Genomic DNA, 11,145 nt, shown 5'->3' on the forward strand with positions numbered 1-11,145 from the left:
CAAAAAAAATAGAGAAATCTTTGTAAGCAGAATCATTAGCATTTCCTGTATTCTCAGTAGTTCAATTTGTAAGCAGCTGTGAGCATTCCTGCACACAGAGTCCTCTCGATATATTATATATATCTCTGGTGGAATTGTTTAAAACCACCAGAAAGTTTTTAAAGACTCTTGTTTTTAATTACTTATGTTTTGATTCAATTAAGTTTGTATTCCGCATTGTGCTAATCAAAACATTATATCTATATTCGAGTTGAACATTTTTATTTCGAGAAAAAGGTTCAAGAATTCCATTCAACCCCCCTTCTGTAATTCTTGCTATATTGTTAAGGGACTAACAATTGGTATCAGAGCAAGCTCTTAATCTACAAAGAGTTTAAAGATCAAAACAATTCAACAAGATGAACAAGAAAGATGTTGGAGTCAAGATTCCTTTTCTTGATAAAGATAATTACCATCATTGGAAGGTAAAGATGCATCTTCATATGCTTTCTCAAGATGAGGCCTATGTGGACTGCATAGAAAGAGGCCCTCATGTTCCAATGAGAGCTGCAACAGGAAACGAGCCATCTGTTCCCAAGGCAAGGCATGAATGGTCTGATCCTGACATTGAACAAGTCAGGAAAGATAAAAAGGCCATAAACATTCTATTCAATGGAGTTGATGCAGACATGTTTGATAACATTATCAACTGCAAAACTGCCAAGGAAGTTTGGGACACAATACATATAATTTGTGAAGGCACTGAGTAAGTAAGAGAAAATAAAATGCAGCTCCTGATTCAGCAATATGAGCATTTTCACAATGAAGAAAGTGAGTCACTCACTGACATTTTTAGTAGATTCCAAAAACTACTAAATGCTCTTAAGTTGCATGGAAGAGTCTATCAGACTAAAGACTCCAATCTGAAATTTCTCAGATCTCTTCCAAAGGAATGGAAACCAATGGCAGTCTCATTGAGAAACTCACAAGATTATAAGGAGTTTACTTTGGAGAGACTGTATGGCATTCTGAAGACCTATGAGCTTGAGATAGAGCAGGATGAAAGAATGGAGAGAGGAAAGAAGAAAGGAGGATCCATTGCACTAGTTGCTGATCTGGAAAAGGAGAAGGAAGTGAAGATGGAAGCTGTAGAATCAACTTCAAAGGTCTGTGAGAATAAGGGTAAGGGGCTAGCTGCAGAAAGTGAAGAATCATTGAGCCAAGATGACATGGAGGACATTGATGAGCACCTAGCATTTCTTTCAAGGAGATTTGCCAAGCTCAAGTTCAAGAAGAACTTTGGAGCAGCCAAGCCAAATAGAAACATGGTGGATAAGTCAAAATTCAAATGTTTCAAATGTGGCTTGGCAGGGCATTTTGCAAATGAGTGTAGAAAGTCAGATTCCAGTAAGAAAAGGTTTGAGTCTGTGGATTATAAGCAAAAATACTTTGATCTACTCAAACAAAAGGAAAGGGCTTTTATTACACAAGAAAATGACTGGGCAGCAGATGGTTTGGATGAAGATGAAGATGTCAGCTATGTCAATCTAGCCCTAATTGCCAAGTCTGATGAAACAGAGACAAGTTCCTCAAGCAATCAGGTAATCACTACAAATCTTGCACATTTATCTAAAGCTGAGTGTAATGATGCCATAAATGACATGTCTACAAAATTGTATCATTTGCGTGTTACACTTAAGTCTCTCACTAAAGAAAATGCTAAAATCAAAGAAAACAACTTATTTTTAAGTGAGAGGAATAATGTGCTTGAGTCTCAGTTTGTTGAGTTTGAGAAACTAAAAATTGAGTGTAAGATTGCCAAGGAGGAATTAACTGAGTCCTTGAAAAAGGAAGAAATTTTGAAGAAGCAACTCGTGCATGAACAAGAGGTGATTAAAGCATGGAAAACATCCAGGGATGTTCATGCTCAAATCACCAAAGTTCAAGGAATTAAGTCTTTTTGTGATGAAGCCTGGAAGAAGAATAAAGAGAAACTAGAACCTATTTTGGTAGATGGATTGTTGACAGATGTAGACTCGACGGATGATGAGGACTATCCGTCGGATAACAAAAAGTGTTATCCGTCGAATGATGAAAATCCTCATCCGTCGGCTGTAAGCAAACCCATTAGCAAAGCCAAATTAATCAAGCTAAATGAAAAGTATGGGTCTGTTTCCAAGAACTTTGTTTCAGGAGAGTCAAGTCAAGCTAAGAAAGGGAAAAAGGCTAATATTGGTCACATGGCTGTCAAATAGTTAAGTGACAGACTTGAGAAAATAGAGGTAAAAACAGAGACTAAAAAGAAAAACAATAGGAATGGTAAAGTAGGGATTAACAAACATAAAAACTACACACCTGATAAATATGCTCCTAGAAAAATCGGTGTCAAGTGTGGTAGTGTAAATCATTTGTCTGTTAATTGCAAATCTGCCAAGCCTACTCCCATGTCTGTTCAGCCTCAATTTCCTAACATGAATGCCATGCCTCCCATGCCTGTTAATGCTATGCCTACACAGAATATGAATGCACAGTTTGCTAATATGCCATTTACACCTAATCCTTATTATGTTGCATACAACATGCCTCAAATGCCATTTAGCATGCCTTACTGGAATAACATGTTTGCACCAAGCATGCCATTTCCTGTTAGCCATAACATGCATGATAATTCTGTTGCATTTAGTGGTTTCAAAGGTACAACCCAATTGACTAAGGAAGAATCTGAAATTCCTAAGTCAAATGAGATAAAACCTAAGAAACAGAAGAAAAAAGCTAACAAGGCAGGACCCAAGGAAACTTGGGTACCAAAATCAACTTGATTTGATTTTGATGTGTGCAGGGAAATAGAAAGAATCTTTGGTACTTGGATAGTGGTTGTTCAAGACACATGACTGGTGATTCTACCCTGCTCACAGAGTTTAAGGAGAGAGCTGGCCCAAGTATTACTTTTGGAGATGACATCAAAGGTTATCCTGTGGAATATGGCTTGATTTCAAAGGACAATGTCATCATTGAAGAGGTTGCCTTAGTGGATGGTCTCAAACACAATCTGTTGAGTATCAGCCAGCTTTGTGACAAAGGCAACTCAGTAACCTGTAGCACCCCCAAATCCGGGGTCAGGGATCCGGGCTGTCACGAGTTCCATTTCCCTTAATAACACCCAATCTTATTAAACAATCAACTACTCTGTACTGTGACCCCACAATATACACACACACACCACAAGTTACAGTCTCAGAGATGAATTCCCAAAAATAATCACAAGTCACTTTATTCCACAATTATCTGTCAATACACCTTAAAAGGTTTTCTGAATAAATTTACATTTTCTTTGCCATTATTACAATTGATAAAGATACATAAGTCTGGTACATCAAAAGTTGAAAGCCTAGCCTATTGGTAGTTCCTACCTCAGCTACAGCGACATCAACGCCTATAGGAAACTGCAGAACGTTTCCTAATCGCTTGCGAATTGGAAGCTTTGTCCTGTTCATCTTGTCTATCTGATGTTGTGTGATGAAAGAAGAAAGCAAGGGTGAGCAGCAAGCCCAACAAAATAATATGTATAATGATTAACAATATATGAGCCTTCTCATAGTACTCATGGAAGTCTTGGTCAAGAATAAATGAACCAAGCTGATATCTTAACACGACCAAGTCGCAAAATATTCAGTATATATATACATATATACTTTTCAAAATATTGGAAGTCCTCTTCCATGCATAATACACACAGAGTTCCAGTTTATAATTGTATAAAACTATCGTTGCAAGGTGATCTTATATATCAAACCTTGTCTCAACGTTTTTCTGAAAATCTTTGACAAGCACCAGATAATCATTTACTAGATATAAGTTTAAAAGATGAAGTTACAAGATACTCCAATATACTTATATCTTTTCCAAATACTGCTTGAACTACCACCGTTCAAGTTATAATGAGCTTTCAACAGTTCATCACATAGATGAGACTACAAGACAAGATTTGAATAGATTAAATCTTTAAAATATCATCAAAATAAAATGAAGTTATGAGATACTTCATTTGATGCAAACATCATTTTGAAAACTTGACCCTGCCAACACTCAACAATCGCCCAACCGTAGCCTTTCTATCGAAGTACTCTGGGTAGTGTTGCAGAAATATCCAATTGGATGATGAACTCATTACGGGAGTTTGCCGCGCCTGGAAGACCACTTACGATGATCAGTCGTAGTAGTACAACCCCACAATTTTCTACATGTAGAGGAGAACCTGTCGGATTTACTTGTCAACCGAACACTGAACTCCTAAGGAATGGACCGCCTTAGCGGAACTTCCGGGCCATTTGGGCCAATATAATAAGGCTGGGCCGGCGCTACTCGACCACTTACGCCACTCCTAGTTCAGATGAAATCCATGACTCTGAAACGTAAAGCTCGTCCCCCCTTTCCCCAAGTAGAAACTTGTTGGTACGGCTCCACCAAGAAGTCGTATCTAGTTGGAAAGGAAAACTCACCAATATTTCCCAGGCGATGCCTGTTAATGGATTAACTTGTTCCAAGAATTTTACTTCCCGAGCGTTGGGTAAGTAATCAAAAACTCTTTTATCAGAATAGCAACCTTGTTGCGAATATAAAATACACCACAGAGCCGGATCCCTCAGGTTTTGAGCGAGTATTTAAATCCCCTTCGAAAGGAGGATCTTAAATATAAAAATGAGTTTTGGGATCCGCTCTAACTTTTAAAAATCATTTTGAAGACTCGAAAATATTTTTAAGAATATTTAGAGTGATGCTGATTTAATAAAATAAATTAGTCCCAATATATAAAAATATCTGAATATTATTATTTAAATAATATTCCCATAAAGAATAATCTTTATAAAAATAATTGAAGTAGATGTTGTAAAACTTATACTTGAAATGACTCTTAAATAACCAAAGATATACTTATACGGAAGTAATATCTTTATATGAATAATCAAAAGTAAGTTTGATTATCGACACATTATTCTTTAATAAAATAAAGAATATTATTAAATAATAAGCGGAGTCATAATACCTCGAATGAATATTATAAATAATATTCATTAAATAAAATAACGGAGTCATACATCCTCAAATGAATATTTAAATAATATTCATCAAATAATATGAACTGAGTCATAAGCCCTCGAATGAATATTCAAATAATATTCAATAAATAATATAAAGGAGTCATAAGTCCTCGAATAAATATTTAAATAATATTCAATAAATAATATAAAGGAGTCATAAGTCCTCGAATGAATATTCAAGTAATATTCAATAAATAATATAAAGGAGTCATAAGTCCTCGAATGAATATTCAAGTAATATTCAATAAATAATATAAAGTTATCGAATAAACCTTATTCGATTAATAGTTTTGAAAACTATAACCATACATATATATAAATATATATATATATATAAAATCTACTTGGGATCCTCGACTCCCGGTTTTAGAAAATGTTTTCACCTTTGGGTCCCTATACTAAGGGTATATGCAAATTACCGCTATTCCCAAGCATAGGTATGATCAACTGAACCAACAGATATATATGGCAAGAATACGAAACAGGCATGCATATATACCATATTACATGCTACAATATATCGCAAGAATTTGCTAATTTAACCATCATGCATCTATCACAAGATAATACATATACAAGTGTATACATCACAACAACAGTATAACGGATAGAAAACTTGCCTGAGTGCTCCCGGATAGAATTAAGCTTAGAGTGGGTCCGATAACCTATGAACAACAACATAAGTCAGAATTAAACCCCGGTCGCTTAAGAAACTAGACTTTAACCATTTAGAGTCCTAACGTTCGCTTTCGCGCTTAACGATTCACTTAAGTCGCTCGAGTACTCTCGGCTCCACCATTTTTAATAAATTAACCATTAAGGGTTTTAAGGCGATTATTTCGTGAGTGTCTTACCAACTTCCTAACACACTTAACATAATTGTTTCATACTTCAATTAGTCCTTTAAGGTCTTTAATCTATGTTTCGAAGTAAGGCGAGGGGTAATGATTCATTCGCGAAACGTCGTTACTTAAAACGGCCGTTTCTCCTAACCCGTTCATCGGAATCAAACGAACCACATATCAAAACGAAGCTCGTAACATGAACTATCTAAACATGGAAATGGTCAAAACCTAGCAGGGAGTTCTCGGGTCCTAATGTTATAAACAAAAGCAGTCTAAAGTAAATCGGACATTACGACGGCTATGTTTACGCGATTTCCCAAATTTTTAGCATTCCAAATCATATCAATCCAACTACCAATCAACAACAACTCAAGATACACATCAATGCTACTGATTTCAGTCATAATAAGCTCAAGGATCTCAATCCAATCATATATTATAACATCTCCAAATTCAACTAAACTACTTAACAATTAAGCTCGAATCATGCTTATCATTCAAATTACTACTCATCCATCCAAACCATCTCCAAACTTCAACATTCAAACTTATTACTAAAGGGTGTGAAGATTTATACCTTCCTTGGGAGGTGTTAAGTTTCTAGGAAGCCTTAGGGAGCCTTCTACAAGCTTGATCTTTCCAAAGAAATCAAGAACACAAAGTTAGGCTTTAAAGTTTCTAAAAGTCCGATTTAAAGAACTGTAAAAATTAGGGTCTTACCATGCTTATTTGGAAGAGACTTGTGAACAATAGTTGTAGGACATCTCAATACCTTTCCAACGAGCTATAGAACACAACATTTGAGTGAGTATTGAAGGAGATATGGCAGTTTGAAGTTGCTGGGTTTGTTTTAGCCGAGAGCTTTCTTCTTGAAATGGGAAAGTCAACTTCTAATTTTTGTGTTTTATGATATTTGCTTGGTTGCTTCTCCTTTTTGGCCTTGGAAAATGTTTTAGCTTTTTACCATGGTAAATTTTACATGGCCTAAAATCAACCAACAAAACAAAACCCCTTGTCATGCTTATGTCATCTTGCACATGTCATAATGCTTCCACTTGTCCACACCTTGTTGGTTTGATGACATCATCATCCCTAACCTCCTTGATTAACTCCTAATTGCTTGCCTATTGACCGCTGATCTGTTATACGGTTCGCTTAACTTTCATTTTTGTTTATCGTTTGAGGGATCATACCCGGGATCTTATTACTTAGGTTTCTTTAACCTTTCTCAATACATTATATTCCTTTCATGATCCTCTCTTATAATCCTTGAATTTAAATCCTTTTTATTCTGTTACCTTATACTCAATTCTTTCTGTATCTGGTAGATTTTCGGGAAAAATCAAAGTGTCCGAAATTGGATTCTGACGATCTTTACATACACTTATATACCATATAGAGTACTAATAAAATCTCAGAATATCCATAACAGAACCCCTACATAGTGTGGCATGAAAAGTTTTCTCATTCAGCATAATCTGCAAAATTACTATTCATAAAGGTTTCAAAAATTTCCAAAAATTGGGGTTATTACAGTCTCCCCTCCTTAAAAGGATTCCGTCCCGGAATCAGATAGAAAATGAATAGGGATACTCTCTTAGCATTGCACTTTCTAATTCTTGAGTAAATTTTCCCACATTGTGGTCCTATCACCAAACTCTGCCTAGTTTGATAACCCTTCTCCTAAGCACTTGTTCCTTTTCACCCTATAACCCTTCCTGTTTGCTCCATATATGTTACGTCGGGTTGCGTGTCTATGTGCTCATATGCCCCTATTTGTCTGGCATCCGAATTACACTTCCTTAACATTGATACTTGAAACACGTTATGACTTGCTACATGTTCGGGGGTAGGGCTAGCTCATATGCTAACTTCCCAAAATGTCTTAATATATCCAAGGGTCCAACAAATTGTAGACTTAGCTTTCCTTTCTTTCCGAACCTCATCAATCCTTTCCAAGGGATACCTATAACATTACTAGGTCCCCTATTTCATACTCTTTGTCCTTTTGAGTCAAATCAACATACCTCTTATATCCATCTTGGGTTACTACCAGCCGTCCTCTGATTAGATCTATTATATCCCTGGTCCTTTGGACTACTGCGGGTCCGAGCATCTTGCGCTCTACAACTTCATCCTAACATAAGGGAGATCGACATTGTCTTCCCTCAAGGATCTCATAAGGCGATACCTCAATACTGACATATGATCTATTGTCATAAGAAAACTCAATCCGTGTTAAGTGATCATTCCAATTTCTTTCAAGTCTATTGCACAGACTCTCATTATAGCTTTTAGCATTAAAGCTTTTGCTTCTCAATACCCATTCTTTTCGAGTTCGTAATCTCTACTACCTTCCGTTCCTAATATTATACTGGTTATACTTTTGCTCGTTAGCGTTCTATAACCTTTTAATAACCACATCAACCTTAGTATCATGAATGTGTTTCCATTCCGAATACCACCACAACTTTATTACTCCTTTTTCAGCTGTTTCTATTTCCCAAAGTTTGATCAATCATATAGAAGTAAAGGAATTCGTTGAGAGATCACTATGATCATGAACACTTGTTATATCGCATAGTTAGTACAGAAGGTGGCCAGCCTTTAGTACTTGACAAGCAACTAAACAATAGATGGTATCCTACTAGGCTTCTATCACAAAGATAGATAGTCATTCGGCAATACCTCCCCTTCTGGAAGGGTTGTTCTTCTCAGCTTACTTGAAATGAAAAGAAGAGAAAAGAACGAACTGAAGAGAATTGTATATATGTAAAAAAATATTGCCATAAAATATCTGGCTTGGAATCTACCTCTGAACTATAGAGGTTTGTCATAGGAGAACAAAACATATATGTATTTATATCAACATCAAGTATTATAGCATCGTATTTCACATGCCTAAATATTTTTGCTATTCCGTCCATCATTCTATGGACCCATGCTCTTCCTCGAGCTTATACACAATCACCTTTGAAACTCCCTCGACATTGAAAATCGAACCTGGGATCTCATTCTAGACATCATCATTACTAGAATTTTATGCTTGCACCGCAACCTTCCTCATATAGTCATACGACCCTCTATTGATAAGGAGGAATAAATATTCAATAGGTAAATAATCTACTTAATTAGTCTATTCAATGATAACTTATACATCACCACGACCCGATTAGTGGTACTTAATCTCAACATCCATTCCAATACAACTCTCATGGTTGTAACCAGCTCATTACTCGCAGAATCATTGCTGCATTACTATGGTCCACCACTGACCTACTGTCGTCATTCACTTTCCATGAAATCTTAATATCTAACCATACGGAGTCCATACATGTCGTATAGAATACTTCTAAGGAGTTAACATAACCCCCCCCATTCATAATTCATGAAGAACACTCCAGATCCTGACGTACTTTCATGACATGAAGCAGATAAAATTGCAGAAGAGTTTCAATCAAAGCAACGATAGCAAGTTAATACCATTCTTAATCATATGCCTTCAATAGAAGACTTAACTCAAAGGTTCGTTTAGTCCTTTTTGAAACATGGTCCTGGATTATTCTCAAGATAGTACCTTCTGAGATAGATAGCCCGCTCATGGCGATTACACAAATTAAACCTTTACCAAACTACTATTACAGTTGGGTATTGCACAGTCATCAGAAGGAATGTCAATCTTCCAAACCATAATACAACCTTCATAGCTTTAACCATCATCACTGTATTCCTTTGGCACAAGCACCTATAATTATCCTCTTACCTTTAAAGTGTCGGCCACCTCTTTGGCCTTTCCTGATAGTAAAATTTCCTTACAGTCAATGTCATTTTAACCACCTCCAAATAAATTTTCTACCTCATTTCAATCACAGCTTATGTGAAGATGTTTTCCTTAAAATCAGATGAGTAAAAAAAAAAATATCACCATTTTTCCATAAGTTATTGCCTCAGTCTTTAGAGGTTAATCACTGTCACGACTGACTCTCAATTATACTTAGAACATCTTTTATCTTAGGCTCTAATTGCCCTGAACAATTTTTACCTTTACTGGTTCGATCCATACTTTCTCGTGGTTTAACACGTGCCCCACTTGGCATCATTATAATTACGTTATATTCTCTTTATCAACATTTCTATTCTTGAGAATTTTTGAATATTACCTTTCTCCTTGTAAAACCTCTAAGGTTATCCTTCAATCGTTCCTCCTGTATTCCCTAGATATAGGGCATATCAAAATACCATTTACTAATACTAAAACCATTGTCTATATACTTCTGAAAAATTTCTCCACTGATCCTTAAAGGTTGTTATTACCTTAATCCTTTCCAATTCATACTGTCAAAACTCATGATGTCCCTATTAAGGGTGAAATGCCAACCTTTATGCATTCCCCTAGGATTCGTTTTAAGTTACCGATGTTCTATCCTTAATTCCACCTTTAAAAAGGTACATGCATCCTTCCATGGATAAATCAAGTCATATATCCCTGATAAGGGTATCTTATTCAATCATTTCCACCTCGATAGTCTATACCGAATTTCACAATAGCATCCTTATTCAAGTTAAGGTCAATCCACATGGCCTCTAAAAGATAAAAATGGTTATCCGCTTTTCTTGCCTAATTTGGTAATGATAACAAGGATGTTCTGGAAGATATTGGTCGTGTTCAACGTGAACCTCTTCTTAATAATTCCTTATTTACTTTTGTTGTTTATCTCAACAGTCACCTCAATGTTGGGATATCTTTCATATCTGGCGTCTCCCTTTCTGGGTATCATGCCACCGGTCTTACACTTCACCTTCTTGAAGGTCACTTCCTTCATCCAATTTTATTAATTTCTTACTTTCTTGTCTCCTCAGTCTATCCGCGTCTCATTATTTATCCTTCGAATTATCTCAAGGTTTCCTCGAATCCTCCCAACTTACAGGGGATAAAATATATGTATCTCTTATGCCCTCAACCATCAATTTTAACTCATGGTGAATCACCCTCATCCTGACGAATGCATACTTTTCTATTTCTATTGCTACGAGTCTTTAGGGTTTCCTCATACCCAACTCCCTTATCATACCTCAAACTCTATTGCCTTTATATTCCTTTCCACTTCAGTTTCTTTTTATTTTCCTTTCTCTTATCCTTATTTCATGAACCAACACAACATAAGTATTGATTTCAAACATCCCGTCATTCTGGATTCGTGTCCTCAGAACGAATCTTGACA

The sequence above is a fragment of the Apium graveolens genome, chromosome 2, assembly GCF_009905375.1.
Source record: "Apium graveolens cultivar Ventura chromosome 2, ASM990537v1, whole genome shotgun sequence".
NCBI lineage: Eukaryota > Viridiplantae > Streptophyta > Magnoliopsida > Apiales > Apiaceae > Apium > Apium graveolens.